Source organism: Panthera tigris, chromosome B1 (assembly GCF_018350195.1).
Source record: "Panthera tigris isolate Pti1 chromosome B1, P.tigris_Pti1_mat1.1, whole genome shotgun sequence".
In the NCBI taxonomy this organism is placed as follows: Eukaryota; Metazoa; Chordata; class Mammalia; order Carnivora; family Felidae; genus Panthera; species Panthera tigris.
The window spans coordinates 30,618,207-30,636,686 of NC_056663.1; the positions used below are offsets into that span (position 1 = coordinate 30,618,207).

Consider the following 18,480-nt stretch of genomic DNA (forward strand, 5'->3'; position numbering starts at 1 on the left):
GAGAGAGGGAGACACAGAATCCAAGGCAGGCGCCAGGCTCTGAGCTGTCAGTACAAATAAGGTAAGGAAACAGGCATCCAATTCCAAGAGGTATAGAGAACTCCCTTCAAAATCAATAAAAACAGGTCAATACCATGGCATATCATAGTGAAACTGGCAAAATATAAAGATAAAAAGAGAATTCTGAAAGCAGCTAGGGACAAAAGGTCCTTAACCTACAAGGATAGACACATAAGGTTAGTAGCAGACCTGTCCACTGAAACTTGGCAGGCCAGAAGCAAGTGGTAGGAAATATTCAATGTGCTGAATAGGAAAAATATGCAGCCAAGAATCCTTTATCCAGCAAGGCTCTCATTCCCAGATTAGGGAGGTTCTTAGCTATAATTTGCTCAAATAAACCTGCCCCTTTCTTGTTCTTCTTCTTCCAGGACTCCTATGATACAGATACTGTTTCATTTCATAGAACCACTTAATTCTCTAATTTTCCTCTCATGATCTAGTAATTTTTTCCCTCTTTTTTTCAGCTTCAGTATTTTCCATAGTTTTATCTTCTATTTCACCTATTCTCTCCTCTGCTTCTTCAATCCTTACTGTAACTGTATCCAGTTTATTTTGCATCTCAGTTATAGCATTTTTTAAATTCTTTGGGACTATTTCTTAGGTCTTTGATCTCTGCAGCAAGGCTTTCTCTGGTGTCTCCTATGCTTTTTTCAAGCTCAGCTAGTAGTCTTATGACTGTTATTCTAAATTCTTGTTCAGATATATGGTTTTTATGTGTTTTGAGCAATTCTCTGGCTGTGATTCCTTCTTGACCTTTCTTTTGGGAAGAATTCCTCTATCTTGTCATTTTGGCCAAGTTTCTGTCTTTTGCATGTTTTAAAAGCTTGTTGTTTCCTGCACCTGACAGCACCACTGTCCAGGGCCTGGCATTCCAAGAAGTGCTTCTGGTGTGTGCTGTGTGCCCTCTGCTGTTGTGTTTTGGCTGCTCTATCCCACTGGTCAGTCCTCTGCAGAGCTCTTCCTTGCTTGCAGTGGGGAGTGTTTGGACTTTTAACTGGTTGTGCTTTGATTTGTTTGTTGAAATAACCCTGGATAAAAAGGGGAGGGGAGCCTGATCCCATAAAAAAAAAGAAAAGGAAAGGGAACAAAAAAAGAGAGAATCAAAACACTATAAGGCTGATTCCACAGAGAAAGAAAGGGGGAAAAAAAGAAAAAAGAAAGCAGAAGAAAAAAGAAGGAAAAAGAAGTTAAAAAAAGCCTGATCAATGGGGTGCCTGGGTGGCTCAGTTGGTTGAGTGTCTGGCTTCGGTTCAGGTCATGATCTCACCATTCTTGAGTTCGAGCCCCACGTCGGGCTCTGTGCTGACAGCTCAGAGCCTGGAGCCAGCTTCGGCTTCTGTGTCCCCCTCTCTCTCCACCCCACCCCTGCTTGTGCTCTGTCTCTGTCTTTCAAAAATGAATAAACATAAAAAAATTTTTTTAATAATAAAAAAATGCCTTATCAAAAAAAAGAGAGAGAGAGAAAAGGAAATGACAAGAAAGAAAGAAAGAAAGAAAGAAAGAAAGAAAGAAAGAAAAAGAAACTATGAGACTGATTCCAAAAGAATAAAAGAAGAAGGAGTTAAAAAAGAAAAAAAGAGTTGTCTTTTGGTGTCTGGGAGTGCTGGCTGTGCTGGACTGGAGGAGAGGTTGGCTACATTGTCTCAGCGTCAGTCTTTCCGCAGTGAATAAGCAGTTGCCAGGCATGAGGGGCGGGGTTTGGTGTAAGCTTGTCCTGTCTCCACTGGGGGCCATTGTATGCTCTCTGAAGTCCCACCATGTTGGTGTTGGGGGGAGAATGGTGCCACCTCACTCTCATTCCCAGACTGGGGATCTCAACCACTGCTGTTCATGTAGCCCTCACAAAATAGCGAGGGCCATCAGTTAACCCTGCACCACAACTGTCCTGTGTTTTTTCTTTGGTGCATGGCTGGAATTCCAAACCTGAAGTCTTAAGGACTCAGCACAGTATGGATCCTCTGCCCTCCTCCAGAGTAGAGCCTCTTCACCCCGCTTATGAAAGGCCTTTGGCTGCCACCTGCAGGGTCTTTTGTCCTTGGAGAGGCAATAAACCCCTTTACAAAAGTACTCCAGGAAGGAGAATGTTCTTTTGCAGTGTGCCCCAGAGATCTCTACACAATGCTATGCACTCTGGGGCCAGCTCCTTCCTCCCCAGGAGCGTGGGCCACAGCTCCACTCTGGACAAAGTCGTGCATTTCCGAAACCTCAGAGTTTGAGCTGCAAACGCTGTTTGCAAAAATGAACTGGGACACTCAATACTTCTTACTTCCCAGTCCATGGTCCAGAGAGGTTTTCCTCTTGTGCTAACTCAATGCTGATGCTGCATTATCTCAACACCTCTCTCTTTCCCTTTTGTCTCTCCACAGAAGGGGTTCCCTCCCCTCCAGGGTGCCACCATTTTTCTCTCCCCCAATTCACATCCACATACCTTGCACCTACCAAGATGTCTCCCTCCAACTTTGGAGATCCTTCTGCTGCTCTGCAGTTCGATTCCCTGAGTGTTCCAAGTAATCTGACCTTAATACAGCTGTGTCTGAGGGACATGGAAAGCCCAGGGTGCTCCTATTCCTCTGCCTTCTTAACTCTTCCCTTACCTTTTAATTTTTAATTATACATTCATAGGAACGTTCAAAGGTAGTGCAGAGGAGCTTCTTGTAACCTTCATCCAGTTTCTCCCAATGGTTACATCTTATATAATTATGGTATAATATCAACAAAGGAAACTGACATTGATACAACGTCTATGCTATTTTATCACATCTGTAGACTCATGAAACCATCACCTAGTCAAATTACATATCAATTCTAGCACCACAATGACTTCCTTCATGCTACGCATTTGTATAGTCACACCCACCCACCACCCCTACCATCCTGAAGCCATGGCAACCACTACTTTCCTGTTCATCACTATAAATTTTCATTTTGAAAATGTTATATAAATGGAATTATACAGTATGTGACCTTTCAAGATAAGCTTTTTTCCCCACTCAGCATAATGCTTTTGAAATATCATTGGTATACCAGGGATTGTGTCTGCCATTTTGCTTTTTAATTTTCTGTTTATCTGTGGTTTTGCTTGTTTGTTTCAGTTTTCATTTATTTTTTTTCCTGAATTCGTAAAGGTTACTTGTACATTTTTTGAGTTCCATTTTGGTTTACCTAGAGTGTTTTTAGGTATATACCTTTGTATGGTTTTTTGTAATTGCTTTAGGTACTATATTATATTTACATTAATCACAATCTACCACTGTCAACATTTTGCCATCAAATGATGTATAGAAATCTTACCTCTCTTGGGGCGCCTGGGTGGCACAGTCGGTTAAGCGTCCGACTTCAGCCAGGTCACGATCTCGCGGTCCGTGAGTTCGAGCCCCGCGTCAGGCTCTGGGCTGATGGCTCGGAGCCTGGAGCCTGTTTCCGATTCTGTGTCTCCCTCTCTCTCTGCCCCTCCCCCGTTCATGCTCTGTCTCTCTCTGTCCCAAAAGTAAATAAAAAACGTTGGAAAAAAAAAATTAAAAAAAAAAAAATCTTACCTCTCTTTACATTCCTTACCCTCTCCCATTCATAATATAACTGTCTAAAACATTTCCTCTACATACATTGAGAACTACATCATATAGTGTTATAAATTTTGTTTTAGCCATGAAATACAATCTAGAAAACTAAAGAGCAGAAAAGCCTACTATATTTACTCTCAGTTTTACTCTTTCTTTTTTATAACGTTTTTTTGTTTTTGTTTTTGTTTTTTGTTTTTTTTTTAATTTATTTTTGAGACAGAGAGAGACAGAGCATGAACAGGGGAGGGTCAGAGAGAGGGAGACACAGAATCGGAAACAGGCTCCAGGCTCTGAGCTGTCAGCACAGAGCCCTACGCGGGGCTCGAACTCACGGACCGCGAGATCATGACCTGAGCCGAAGTCGGCTGCCCAACCGACTGAGCCACCCAGGCGACCCAGTTTTACTCTTTCTATTGTGCTTTCTTCCTTCCAACTTTTCTTCTTTTTAATTTCCTTTCTGTTTCCAGAACTCCCTGAAGCCATTATTTCAGGGTAGATCTGCTGGCAACAAATTCTTTTAGTTTTCCTTCTGAGAATGTCTTGATTTCCCCTTTATTCCCCAAGGTTATTTCCACTGGTTACAGAGCTCTGGGCTGACAGTTCTTCTCTTTCAGCCTTTGAAAAACATTGTGCCACTTTCTTCTGGCCTCCATGTTTCTGATAAATCTTGTATCATTTGAATTGTTTTCCTCCTATAGCTAAGGTATGATTTTTCTCTGCTTGTTTTCAAGAGTTTTCTTTGTCTTTAGCTTTCAGAAGTTTGATTATGCTGTGTCTTGGCATGAATTTCTTTGGGTTCATCCTGTATGGGTTTTTCCCAGCTTCTTGAATCTGTAGGTTTATATCTTTCACCAAATTTGGAAATTTTTCAGCCATTCTTCATTTTTTCAAGCCTGCACTCTTCCTCCTCTTTCTGGCAAATGAACATCAGATATTTTGTTAGATTCCCCTACATTTCTCAAGCTGTGTCTTTTTTTTTTTTTTTTTTCCTTCCACTCTATTTTCTCTCTGTCATTCAGACTGGGTAATTTCTATTTTTCTGTATTCAAATTTGCTGAAACATTCCTTTGTCCTTTTCATTTTGCTTTGGAGCTCATCAATTGAGTTTTTAAGTTGTAGCATTTCCATTTCTTATTTATTATATATTCAACTTCTTTGCCGAGATTATATTTTTTTCCAATTGCACTCATAAATGCTCATTAAAGCATTTTTATCATGGCCACTTTAGAATCCCTGTCAGATAATTATAGTGTCTGTGTCATCTTGGTGTTAGCATCTGTTAATTGTCTTTACTTATTCAAGTTGAGATTTCCATGGTTCTTTTTTTTTTTTTTTTTTTTGGTAAGATGAGCTTTTTTATTTGAAACTTAGATATTTGGGGAATTGTGTTGCAATACAACATAATGCCAGACCTCCTACAAATCCCTCTGTAAGAATTCTTAATCTATCCTAAAAGATAACTCTTTGTGTGTAAAAATCATAAACATAATACCATCGTTACAGGTTAATGATATAAACTTTCCTTTATATTCCTTAAAATCCTGGTAATATTTACATTTATATAATTGTCTTAAACATTCTTTTTAAGTATTTGACTCAGGATTTAAGTAAGATCCATATGTTTCTTTTTTTTTTTTTAATTTTTTTTTTTAACGTTTATTTATTTTCAAGACAGAGAGACACAGAGCATGAATGGGGGAGGGTCAGAGAGAGAGGGAGACACAGAATCCGAAACAGGCTCCAGGCTCTGAGCTGTCAGCACAGAGCCCGACGTGGGGCTCGAACTCACGGACCGGGAGATCATGACCTGAACCAAAGTCGGCCGCTTAACTGACTGAGCCACCCAGGCGCCCCAAGATCTATATGTTTCAAGTAATCGAAGTATCTATTTTAGTTTATTAATTGCCCCTCCATCTTTCTCCCCTTCCTTGTAATGTTTTGTTGAAAAAAAAAAAAAACACAATCTGCTAGTTGCATCCATACTATAATCCATAGGATCCTTTAAAACAATCTTCTTTCTGTGTCTTATGTAAATTGATAGATCTAGAGATTTGACCAGATTCAAGTACAATGTTTTTATAAGCTGATAAAGCTATAAACTGATTTACTACCTGACATTCGTTCTGAATAGGTAAGGCAGCAAAAATGCTTGGCTCTATCTATTTATTACTAGTTTCAGAGTTATAATTTGGATATCATTTAGCAAAGGTGGTCAATGGGGCCAATGGGTTTGATTGATTGATTGATTGATATCACATGAACTCATTTAACGTAATATGTTTTAATTCATCGTGGTTGTCATCTTTATTGGTAACTAAACTGTCCCATCTTTGGGTGGTGGGAACCTATCCAAGTTGGCTTCTATGTCACTTTGACATGATACATGTAGTCATTGATAATTTTTTTGCTTTCTCTTATGGCAAGATATTCTAGGTTCATATTGTGCATTTCCAGCCTCAGACCTGAAATCTGAATTTTCCCACAGAGTTCGGATATTTTTTTTAGCAGAAAATGATATTTAGAAACTACTACTTAGGCACAAGGAGTTCACTGCTAGTAGTTTGTCATGATTTCCAGGCCTTTTCAAGATACCAGATAGAAAATATGTTATTTTTCTTAAAACTACATCATGATTTCACACTTTCAGTCAAATTCAAGATTGTATCTGTATTTTTCTCCCATACTGAAAATCTTGGTTCACTAACTTAAACGTTTATTCAGTGTATCCCGCATCACATTCACAGAAATGTTAGAAAATACGACCACTACCACTAACAATATGTTTACCTAAAACAGTGTAAGATTTTGGGAGGGAGAGTTGGAGGGGCAGGTTTTTGTGTTTTATTTTTGTACCAAGCTACATATTGTTTTCCCTCTAGGGATGTACAAATGACTTGTTTTAAAGCTTCGTGAGTTATTCTATGTAGTTATGCCACCAATAGGCTGTACGTTTAAACTTAGCTCTTTTATTTCACTTTTGATTTTTTAGGACTTGGTTTTTTATTTAATTTTGACTTTTAATTATGTAAAATATTTAATGGATTGTCATTCAAAGGTATTTTCATAGAAATCTAACTTCAATATCTACCCCTTCCATACTTCTTCCTTTATAGGTAACAATTTTTTTAAAAAGCACAGGTTATAGGGGCGCCTGGGTGGCTCAGTCGGTTGGGTGTCCAACTTCAGCTTAGGTCATGATGTCATGGCTGGTGAGTTTGAGCCCCATGTCGGGCTCTGTGCTGACAGCTCAGAGCCTGGAGCCTGCTTCAGATTCTGTGTCTCCCTCTCTCTCTCTGCCCCTCTCCCACTCATGTTCGGTCTGTCTCTCTCTCTCTCTCAAAAATAAATAAACATTAAAAAAAATTTAAAAAGCATAGGTTATGCATTTAAAAAAATATAAACAAATATTCATATAACCTCCTTCTTAGTCAATTGCTTGCCTCTTATATACATTTTCTCCACTCTGCCTTTTCACTTATTATGTTGGATATATTAAGATATAGAGATATTCCTCACTCCCTTTTCTAGCTGTGTGATACTCTATTGAGTATATGTATTATGGTTTATATTCAACAAGGCCAATCTATAGCCTCGTTTGTATAATCTTTTTTTGTACTTTTTGCCAGTATAGCTTTGGGCTAGAGTGTGCAAAGGAAAATTCATATGTAAATTTGCTAGATACCACCAACTACTCTCCATGAGTGGTGTAACAATTTGTAATCTCTACAGAAATGTATTAAAGTACTTGTTAACCCAGAATTTCATCAAATGCATTGTTGAATATGTAGATTTTAGTCAATCTAATGGTTGAGATATTGTATCTCAACATAGATTTAATTTGTGTATCCTTTAATCTGAGCAAGTTGAAGCATTTTTAACATTTTGGCTAAGAGCCATTTGCATTTATTTTTTGGTGAACTATCTATGCTCTGCTTGTTTTTCTGTCAGGTTGGCTTTTCTACACTGTTTTCAATAGTGTTTTATATATTGGGGTTATTAAACTATTTTATGTAAAATAAGCTACAAAATTCTTCTTCATAACAAGTATTTATTGGACATTTACTGCATCAGGACTTTTTGTGTTACAAGTTACAACAGCAACAAAAAAGTAACATATACTGATTCTTAAAAAGGTAGGAAATATATAACTGAAGAGTCCAGAAGTAGAACTGGCTTCAGATAAGACTCGGGCTGTGGGCCTTTCATATATGGCCTTTATGATGTTGAGGTATGTTCCTACCATCCTTACCTTCTTGAGGGTTGCTGGAGGGCAAGTGGGTGGGGGGATGGGGAAATTGGGAGATGGGCATTAAAGGGGCACTTGCTGGGTGAGCACTGGGTGTTACATGTAAGAGATGCATCACTGGGTTCTATTCCTGAAACCAACGCTACACTGTATGTTAACTAACTTGAATTTAAATAAATAAAAACAAAAATAAACAAACAAGAAAGACAGGACTCAGGCCATGGGCTCACACAAAAACGAGTTGATGTCACAAAGACTAGTTCCCCTCTCTCCCTTCATGCTCTCCTAATAATAGCAAAGTGGCTGCAGCAGTTCCAGCCTTCACATCCTCACAGGGCCCCATCCACGACAAGTGTAAGTGCATCTACTGGTAGTTCCAAGAGGAAATAAAATTTCCTCCTGCCAAATCCTAGCAAATTTCTCCCTGGTTTTCTTTAGCTTGGATTGACTTACATGCCCATTCATGGCCACTTGCCCTGACAAGGGAAATAGGATACTGAAAAGATAAATCATGAGCATCTACCCCTGGAGCAAAAAGGTGGTTGGGACTCCTTCTCACCCAAATAATATGGCTGAGAGGGGGTTAGGGGTGGTTTCCCAAAGACCATTTGGAGCCCTCCTTTTAAATGGGGAATGATTAGTAAATGGCCAAAAAGGAATAATTCCATTTAGGCTAGGAGGTGTTGAGCACAGTACCAAGCTCTGAGGAACAAAGCTAAAACAGCTCTTCTAGCCTCTTTAGCTACACCCATTAACAAATTTACCTTACCTGAGGACTCTCCTCCCCGTGGATGTCTCAAGCTTGTTTTCACATTCTTTTACATTTACTTCCATTCTTTACATTTACGATTCTAACATCTCACTATCTCCAAAAACAAATTTAAACAAAGCAATATGCAATGTGTTCTCAAAAAGCGTGGGGACTGGAGTAAGAATCCAGCTTTGAGTTTTCAACATGAGTAATTACATGACCTTGATGTAGACATAGATTCAAAACCTCAGTGTCTTCACCAGAAAAGGAAAAAATGACTATCATCATCATTATTATTACAGATAACATTAAAAGGCCCTTGCTATGTGCCAGGCTCTGTTTTAAGTACTTAAAATGTCCTAATTCATTTAGGCCTCACAGCAACCCTTTCAACAAGAACTATTAATAGATCCACTGTATATGTGAGGAAACTTGCCCAAGGCCTCCTAGCTTATAAGCAGCAGGGCCGAGATCTGAACCAGGCACTCTGGCTCCAATTAAATTGTATAAACAGGTAAAAGTTCTTAGCATAGAGAAATTGCTTTATATATGTTACTCTCCCTGAATCTAAATAATAATTTTACTTCACAGGATGGGTGTAAAGCTCAAATTTGATAAAGTCTGTAGAAGTGTTTCATAAAAGGTAATTTGTCGTACAAATATAATAGATTATAATTCTTACTATCCTGTTTCCTTTTTTCCTAAATCTTTCCAGACCTTTGGTTCATGTCTCATATAGATATTCTGTAGGGATATTCAGTCAGTCTCATATTTAACTAGAGCTTCTGTATCTCCAATTAACACAGCTTGTCTTTTGTAAACCTTTTTTCATGTTAAATCCTTTAGAATCCCCTTCTTAATTCTTCCTTAATGCTCATTTCTACTCTTGCTGTCAACCTTTTCTCTGAGGAGGCAGGCATTCCCAGATTTTATGATAATTAGCACATCCTGGCCATATTTGCTGTATTCCATTACTTTATTAAGATGGTATATGTCACTTTCAGACCTGGGTTAATAGTTTCAGGAAACTTCTTTCATTTTTTTTTCCCTTCTAGAAATGGTATAATCTTCCAATGCTTCTGCAAGTCTCTAAGTTGTTGTATAGGGCTTTAGTTTCCTTTTGTAGGTATGATTTGGGGTGGTTTTACAATTTTCTTTAGCATGGTTATTAAGAATTAGTTCAACAAATATTTATTTAATTCATGCTACATGACAAATGCTATACAAGATGCTGAGTTTAACAGATTAGTTTCATAAACCTCTCAAAATTATCAGTAGTAACTTTTATGGTTGCTACCGAGCTGTCAGTCCTTGCAAAAGAAACTTGAGTTGGTAACTCTCCTGCATCTTTTTTTCTTTTCTTCATTTTAGAGACCAGACTTTGAAGAGTTTGTGTGTCTGTGCGAATGCAGCCTGCAACTTAATATTATAAAACATTTCAGGGCACCTGAGTGGCTCTGGCGGTTAAGCGTCCAACTCCTGGTTTCAGCTCAGGTCATAATTTCATGGTTCATGAGATTGAGCCCCACATCAGGCTCTGCACTGACAGTACAGAGCCTGGTTAGGATTCTCTCTCTCTCTCTCTGCACCTACCTCTCTCTCTCTCTCTCAAAATAAATAAATAAACATTAAAAAATATTATAAAACATTAGAAGAATTCCAGCTAAAAAAAGGCATTGTAATCAATAATCAAAACAGGTATTTGCTCATATGAGTATTTTATTGAAGAGCTTAGTAAAAAGTTTAAAATATGAAAAAAAGAGCTAAAAAAAGTTTAAAATATGTACATTGAGTAGTTTAAGGAAATAAACAAAAGCATAACTGCCATCTTAAAAAAAAATTTTTTAATGTTTATTTATTTTCAGAGAGATAGAGAGAGACACAGAGTGAGCAGGGGAGAGGCAGAGAGAGGGAGACACAGAATCCAAAGCAGACTCCAGGCTCTGAGCTGTCAGCACAGAGCCTGATGAGGGGCTTGAACCCATGAGCTATGAGATCATGACCTGAGCCGAAGTTGGACGCTTAACTGACTGAGCCACTCAGGCACCCCCATAATTGCCATCTTGAAAAGAACATAACATTTTGAAACAGAGGCAGAAATGAAACAAAATCATGTGAATCAATTGATTTCAACAATAAGTTAAATAATTTAAACATCAAACTTATAGTAATCATTGAAAATTTAAAATTGCAGGGGCGCCTGGGTGGCTCAGGCGGTTGAGCGTCCGACTTCGGCTCAGGTCATGATCTCACAGTTTGTGGGTTCAAGCCCCGCATCAGGCTCTGTGCTGACTGCTTGCTCAGAGCCTGGAGCCTGCTTCAGATTCTGTCTCCTTCTCTCTCTGCCCCTCCCCTGCTCACGCTTTGTCTCACTCTGTTTCTCAAAAATAAATAAAATGTAAAAAAAAAAAAAAAAATTAAAAAAAAAATTTAAAATTGCAAAAGATGGGATAAATGCTAGGTTGGATTCCATAAAGGAGATCATTGGTGAATTTGGAAAATACCTCTGAGATGCCGATCCAGAATGCAGTATAGAAAGTAAAGAGAAAAAAATAGAGATGAGACACAAAGGAAAGATTGAAAGCTCAATATCTAATGCTTAATAGAAACTGCAGAAGGAGAGAATGAAAGGAATGGTAGTAGGCTACATTTGAAGAGTTAATTGGCAAAAAACATTCCAGAATATCGATTAAAAGAATCAAGCAGGAAATAAAAATAAATTAAAATATAATAAAAAATAGATTCACACCTGATCACATAGTGAAAATGCATAACATCAAGAATAAAGAGAAAGCATAAAAACCAGGGGCACTTGGGTGGCTCAGTCGGTTAAGCATTTGACTCTTGATTTAGGCTCAGGTTCGGCTCAGGTTGATATCACGGTTCACGGGTTCAAGCCCCAGGTCAGGCTCTGTGCTGACAGCTTGGAGCCTGCTTGGGATTCTCTCTCTCTCTCAAAGTAAAAAAATAAAATATATATTTTATATAATATATATTTATATTATATATATATGTTTATATATAAATATATATATTATTTATATAATATAAATATATATATAAAACAGCAAGGAAAAGCATGGCTACAATGATAGCAAACTTATCAACAACAAAGGCCAGAAAACAACAGAGTGGAATCACCCAACTGCTGCATGAGAATAACTGCAATCTAGAATTTTATATTCAGTCAATGTTCTTTAATATATAGAGCAAAATCTCATGCAAAAAAAACCCAGAAAAACTATACACTGGCATTTTGGCTTTTTCAGTAGATACCACATTCATATGATAACAAATTCCCAGTGTATACAGGGTTTACCACAAGTAGTCTTCTTGTCACCCCTGTTCATTTGGTTCCTTCCCAAGACACCAGTGTTTCCAGCTTCTTGTTTTCCAAGGACAGATTTATGATGAGTGCATATGTATATTTAGAAAGAGATTTTCTGCAGATGGTCAGAGCACACTATATGTCCTTTTCTACACTTTTTTTTCCCCAAGCACACATGACCTGAGCATGGATAGGAGGTGATATTTTACACTCAATTTTTCTTTCAGTGAGTCCTACATATAGGAGAGACTAAAAAATTGCAAAGTACCTAACCTAAATGACCTTGAAAGTTACTTCAACTTCTGCTCACCTCCCAACTAACTGGTCTTCCATGTACAGCCCCTTATGTTCAAGTAAACTACTCCAGAGGTTAAAAAATAACTATCAGGGTAGTCCCTAGGTGATGTTATAATAATAGATAATCATAACTTATCCATTTTATACGGTCATTTTTAAATCAACAAATCATTTTTTTTTTTGACACAATTGTTAACCTAACAGAATAATCTCTAGTGATTGGCAATATTCAGAGGCTAAATTTTCTGAAGAAAAGTTGAAAAACTGCAGGGAGTGGGGGAATGTTAATTTTTTTCGTATGAGAGTTGGAAAACCATGTTATCTTCCACTATAAAAGGGAAAGGGTCTTGGTTTCAGAAATGGAGCTCATTCCTTTTTCCAAAAAAATCTCAGAAGCTGGAGACACACGGCTGGCAATGTAGTCACAGCAAACTAGTGTGCTGAGTATCTCAGGGTGTTGTTTTGTCATTTCGTTTTCTGAGGGCTTTTCCCCTTCTTTTCCCACCTGTACAGAACCTCAAAGGGCCAATTTACTATGGGATACACATTGCTTACCTTAGCTGAGGACTTCCAGTTAATTTGAGGGAGAATTTTTGTGGGAACCCAGAGGCCCTGCGAACTCAAATATCTGTGAGATTCCTTCTTTTTGACACAAACTCAACCATTTCTGTTGGCTATAAGTGTCTGTCGGGCTTTCTGAATAAAAGGTTCTTAACATTGCTGATTCTTACTGATAAAACTCTGGAAAATAAGCCTACTGAGAGTTTTGTCTGCCAATAGTGTCCTAATCTTCCCTAGTCAGTCATATCTAGGAACTGAGTTGGCCAACTTGGTTCTGGAAAATTTGGAGTATCTCTTAGTTAAAGAAATAGATTCCCCCCCCCCCCCACTGTTTGCAAAGGAATGTCTAAAATTCAAAAGAAGAAAAACAAAAAGGCATCTCTATGTATGGTGGGCTTTAAGTAAGCAACAACAAATCAGTAATGGTCTCTAAAACCTAGGTGGTCTCCAAGGACTTGGAGATGGCAAATTGTTTGAATCTCCCATGCCAGCCCCTATTGGTTAGCAGTGACTCCCTGGAATACTGTGCTAAAAATAACCGTGGAACTTCACGCATGCTCCATGGAAAACAGTGTGAGTATTCATAAGCAATGTCTGCCATGAGCAGAGAAAGAGGAATCGTGGCTTGTATGTCATGAAGTTACCATTCCCATGCGTAGGGTTCAATTTTAGCAATAACTGCTGAAGAAACTCACTACACTGGAAACTTCACGTCTGAAACTATGACTATAGTAGCTCCAAATAAATATATACCAATAAAAATAAGGAGAAAATTTGCTCATTTTAATAGGTAGTATTTATAAGGTGACATTCCTGTAATGATTTTTTTAATGAATATTGTTGTTCTTAATTGATGACTGATTAATTAAAAAATGAGCTTTTTAAGCCCAAACCAACAATGTCAGGGCTGGTGTGGCTGACTGCTGATCATCCTTCAAAGCCTGTTTCTCCTTCCATAGTAGAAATTTAGCACAGCATGGCTCAGCTCAACTATACTTTTCATAGCCTCCCTTGTGACTAGTTGTGGTAATATGACTAATTCCATTTCTTTCCAGTGGAATGTGAATGAAAATTATATGTGCAAATTCTGTATCACTTGCTTCAAAGGCAATTGTTTGCCCCCACTTCTGCTGTTTCTCCTTCACGTGGGCTGGAATGTCAATATGACAGTGATGTTGCTTCAACTCTACAGTCAAGAGCAATTGGGGCGCCTGGGTGGCTCAGTCGGTTGAGCATCCGACTTCGGCTCGGGTCATGATCTCGCAGTCCATGGGTTTGAGCCCAGCTTCAGGCTCTGTGCTGACAGCTCAGAGCCTGGAGCCTGCTTCAGATTCTCTCTCTCTCTCTCTCTCTCTCTCTCTCTCTCTGGCCCTCTCCCACTCATGCTCTGTCTCTATCTGTCAAAAATAAACATTAAACAAAAAAAGAGCAATACCCAGAAGGTGTTAGTTAATTAACATAATTAATTAATATAAATGGAACAGGCACAGATCCCTGAATGAGTGCATAGAGAAGAGCTGTCCTACCATTCTGGACCATTTCCTCCTGGGCTGTTATTTTAGAGTGAAATAAAATTCTATTTTGCTTAAGCCTCTATGTTTTGGGGTCTCTTTATTATAAGAGCTTTAGCCCAAAGTTAACTTGAGTGGTAATCAACAGGCAATAGGGTGTGTATGCAAATGGTCAAGCAGATGGTAACGGAGATGTCTAGTATACCTAGCAAGGTCCCCCTGTGGCCCCTGGGGCCCAGGAGCAAGATGCAAAGCCCTGTCTGGCCTTAAGGGATAAAAAGGACCCGCATCTGAAATAATGTTAAACACAAGTCAAGTAACTAACTAAGAACCTTGAGGAAAGAAGATGAGAAATGGAACCAATTACTTGCTCAGAGTAGGAGAAGCAGGGAGGCTGACTTGGGGCTGCCTAAATCATTTTTAAAATTCTTCCCTACTTAAAATATGCACTGGTCTCAGAGATTGGGCACGGATAAAGCTACACGTGGGAGTTAAGATATCTCAACTGCAAAGGTTGCAGGATCTTGTGTCAGGGAGTCAAGCATGGTACTATGTACATTCTTCTGGAATTTCCACTTTTGTCCATATCCTTAAATCCTCTGTCTTAACTTCTCAGCCCACCACTACTGGGCCTGCCCTCTGACTTCTAGTTCAAATATCCTTTCCAGTCCCAGGACCTTTTGAGCCAACATGGACCCAAAGTTAATCAACCCAAAGTTTCTTCAGATGGTCCCGTAAGTTAACTTTCCCTTAGCTTCTGCCTTAATTTCAGTTAGAAACTCTCTATAAAAGAATTTCCATTGAAAAAATATTTTTAGGGGCTCCTGGGTGGCCCAGTCGGTTAAGCGTCTGACTTCAGCCCAGGTCGTGATCTCACGGTTCGTGAGTCTGAGCCCGCATCAGGCTCAGTGCTGACAGTGCAGAGCTCACTTTGGATCCTCTGTCTCCCTTGCTCTCTGCCCCTCTCCTGCTCTCTCTCTGTCTCTCAAAAGTAAATAAACACTGTCGGGGCACCTGGGTGGCTCAGTTGGTTGAATGTCTGACTTCAGCTCAGGTCATGATCTCACGGTTCATGAATTCATGCCCTGCATCAGGCTCTGTGCTGACAGCTCAGAGCCTGGAGCCTGCTTCACATTCTGTGTCTCCCTCTCTTTCTGCCCCTCGCCCACTCACACTCTGTCTCTCTCTCTCTCAAAAATAAATAAAAAACATTTAAAAAATTTTAAATAAATCAACATTTTTTAAAAAAAGAAAAATGTTTTTAAGCATGTATTTCATTGCAAACATGCTTCTTCTATCCCGTTTTATTTCTCTCAATGACATCATACATTCCAGAGTCTTCCTTCTTTTTTTCCCCTGACCCTATTATTCCACTTCGAAAATAACCTCTCAAGCAATCCTCTCTGACCCTATTTAGATCAGACTTTATAAGAACTCTTAACTTTTCTCCCTGGCTCAAGTCCCTCCGTAGTCTAGCTTATTTTATACCTACCAGATAATTCTTCATAAAATACAGATCTGGTCCTACTACTGCTAATCACCTCTCCCCCCCACCAAAACCTCACATAACTGCCCATTGATTTCAGAAGTATAGAGTCAAAAGTTTAAAACCTGGATTTCAAGGCCTCCAAAGACCTTTCTAGCTTTGGTTCCCATCATTTACTCACAAGATGGACACAAAGGGCAGTGTCGGCCAGTCTCCTGACTTCAGACTCCAAACAAGGGAGAAAAGAATTAGGTTGGCTTCATTTTCTGGCCTTCTGGAGAGCTCACTGTAGCCTTAACATTTTACAAGGAAGTTCTTCTATTGTTACATACGAAATTATAAGAAATAATGGCAGAGACTTCTGCCTTGTATTATATTAGTAAATGTGCCCAAAGCCTATGAAGAAATTTGATACTTGCAATAATATTCTCCATTACTGCACAGAGTTATTTTCCTAAGGCTTTATAGCAGGGAGTCTTTTATTGGATATTTTCAGTGTCACAGGGTGTTATGATATTATTCTGCCATGTTGGCTGTATCATATACTGTTTTCAGGCTCCTCTTTCTGTCTATCACTTCTCTTATCTTTATGGCTCTTAATCTTTGTAACCAGTCTCCATCAATGAAATCAAGCTGCAGAAAATAAACTACAGGTAAAGCTCACTGATGTGATAATGGGGTTTTCACTGTTTCCCTTGAATTTTCTTTTTCAATAATTCTTGCTGCCAGAAATTTCCTTTTGATCCTTAAGTCAGAAAATCCTTTGATGTGAATGGCAACTTATGACATTAAAATATAAACAGTAGCAACTTATTAGCACCTAATTCTTCCTTTGGATTTTACTGCCTTTCACATATCAGTAATTTTTATCTTGCAATTACTCTTTGTACTTATGTAGTTAAGGTGTATTCTTTGTTCTATTATTTGTTCTTATCAATAACTTATTTCACCTGTTTGAAGGCTCATTACGTTTTTCTTCCCGCCATACTATCAAGAACACACTATAAATTGAATCCAAAATGTATGCAGTAGGACAATGCCGGTTCCTTTTTATTAATAGCTTCAATAAATTTAAGTTTGATCTTAAATTTTCCATCTACTCTCACTTCCTATGTCACCTGTATTCCCTTAGATGGCTAAGGATTGAGATAAGCAATAGAATTGCTAAGTTTGTGTGTTTACAAAAGTCTTCCTCGGCTGAAGTGGGCCGTTGCTTGATGTCAGGTACAGCCGAGGGAACTACACCTGTCAGGTTACCTCACCTCCAATATCACCAATTCCGAGTCCTCTCTAGCAATCCAGTGTGAAGGCCCTCGATTCACTTCAAATCCACTAAGTCCCTCATCAAACTTTCTGTTCTCTTCCATTATATATCTGTTCTACCTCTTAGCCTCTCTGTTCTTATTAATCTCACCCTAAACTCCGATCTCCAGAGAATAAAAGTGCTCCTTAGACTGGTATTCAAACCCATCTCCAATCTGGTCACACCTGCATTTGCAACCTCATTTCCCATTCTGCCCCTCATATACCATGCACTCCAGTCAAACCAAACCATTTAGTTTTCTCCTTTCACATCTATTTCTTAGTTCTCGTCTCTCGCTACACCTTTAGAAAGTAATGATGTTGTCTTTCCCCCATTTTTATATGTCGAAATCTTATTCATTCTTAAAATGTGAGTTCAAATGCCTCATGAAAAATAATGTGTCCTGTAACCCTAAAAGTATTCTCTGTCCTCCAAACTCCCATGGCGTTTTATCTGTGTTTCCTACATGCATGCCTCTTTCTTCTTTAACTTTGGGCGATTTTATGAAAGTACCTTACATCTCTTACCTGACTGCAACTTCTTGTGGACCTGATCCACTTCCTTATAAAGTCATCTTTTTTTTTTTTTTTTTTTTTTTTTATGATGCACAATTTCTGACAAGTGCCTTACACAGAGAAGGGAGGTGTTTTCATACATTTTCTTAATTACTTCATGTAATGACGCTATAAGGTCATATTATTTGGGGTAAGGAAATTATCATCAGAGAAGTAACTTGCCCTTGAATGCTTTAATAGATACTTAACTATACTGAATAATGACAGAGCAAATAGGTCACCTCACATGAGGTTTAGAGGTATTTTATTATACTGAAGGAAAGATGTGCCTCATCAGCCAAGTGTTCACAGACACAACTGAGAAAAGGGTCTGAGAAAAGGGAACTGCTTCCATGAAGTGGGGAAATGAAGTCACCATGCTTGCCTATCACTTGCTCCTGTGAGGAGACAAGTGTCACAAAAACACCTACTGTGTCAGTAGGGACTGGTAGAGGCATGAGTTTACATTTGCAACCATGCTTCCAGGAATGGTTAGATACCATTCTTTTCAGCCATGGTCTTCTGGGGAAGCATGAACAGCCAGTACAAAAAAGAGGCAAACTCTGTTTTTCTGGAAAAATAGATGAATCTTCCTACAATGACTTAGGAACCTTCCAGATGATTGCAGGGGGTGAATTTACTGATGATGAGGCTTGAATTCAACTTGACGAATGGTGATGTTTACCATCATACCTGGCTTTCTGTGTACATATGCCAAACAGGGAAGTTTCCCCACTTTCACCTTAAAAAAAAAAAAAAAAAAGAGTTGCCTACAGTGACGGAAGAAGTGAAGGGGGCTGTTACCTAGCAAGGGAAAATACTG

At 38.7% G+C, this 18,480-nt stretch overlaps 1 long non-coding RNA gene across 9 annotated transcripts in view; it reads right to left on the minus strand.

Annotated features, from left to right (window-relative positions):
* LOC122237872 overlaps positions 1 to 18,480 on the minus strand; it is a 179,892-nt gene that overhangs the window by 90,775 nt on the left and 70,637 nt on the right. The window contains exon 4 of one of the 9 annotated variants that reach the window (XR_006216586.1): positions 18,343 to 18,399. The exons of the other annotated variants lie outside the window; for them this stretch is intronic. This is a non-coding gene — a long non-coding RNA (uncharacterized LOC122237872). Of the gene's footprint in view, positions 1 to 18,342; positions 18,400 to 18,480 lie in introns of those variants that run through there. 9 annotated transcript variants of the gene reach the window in all.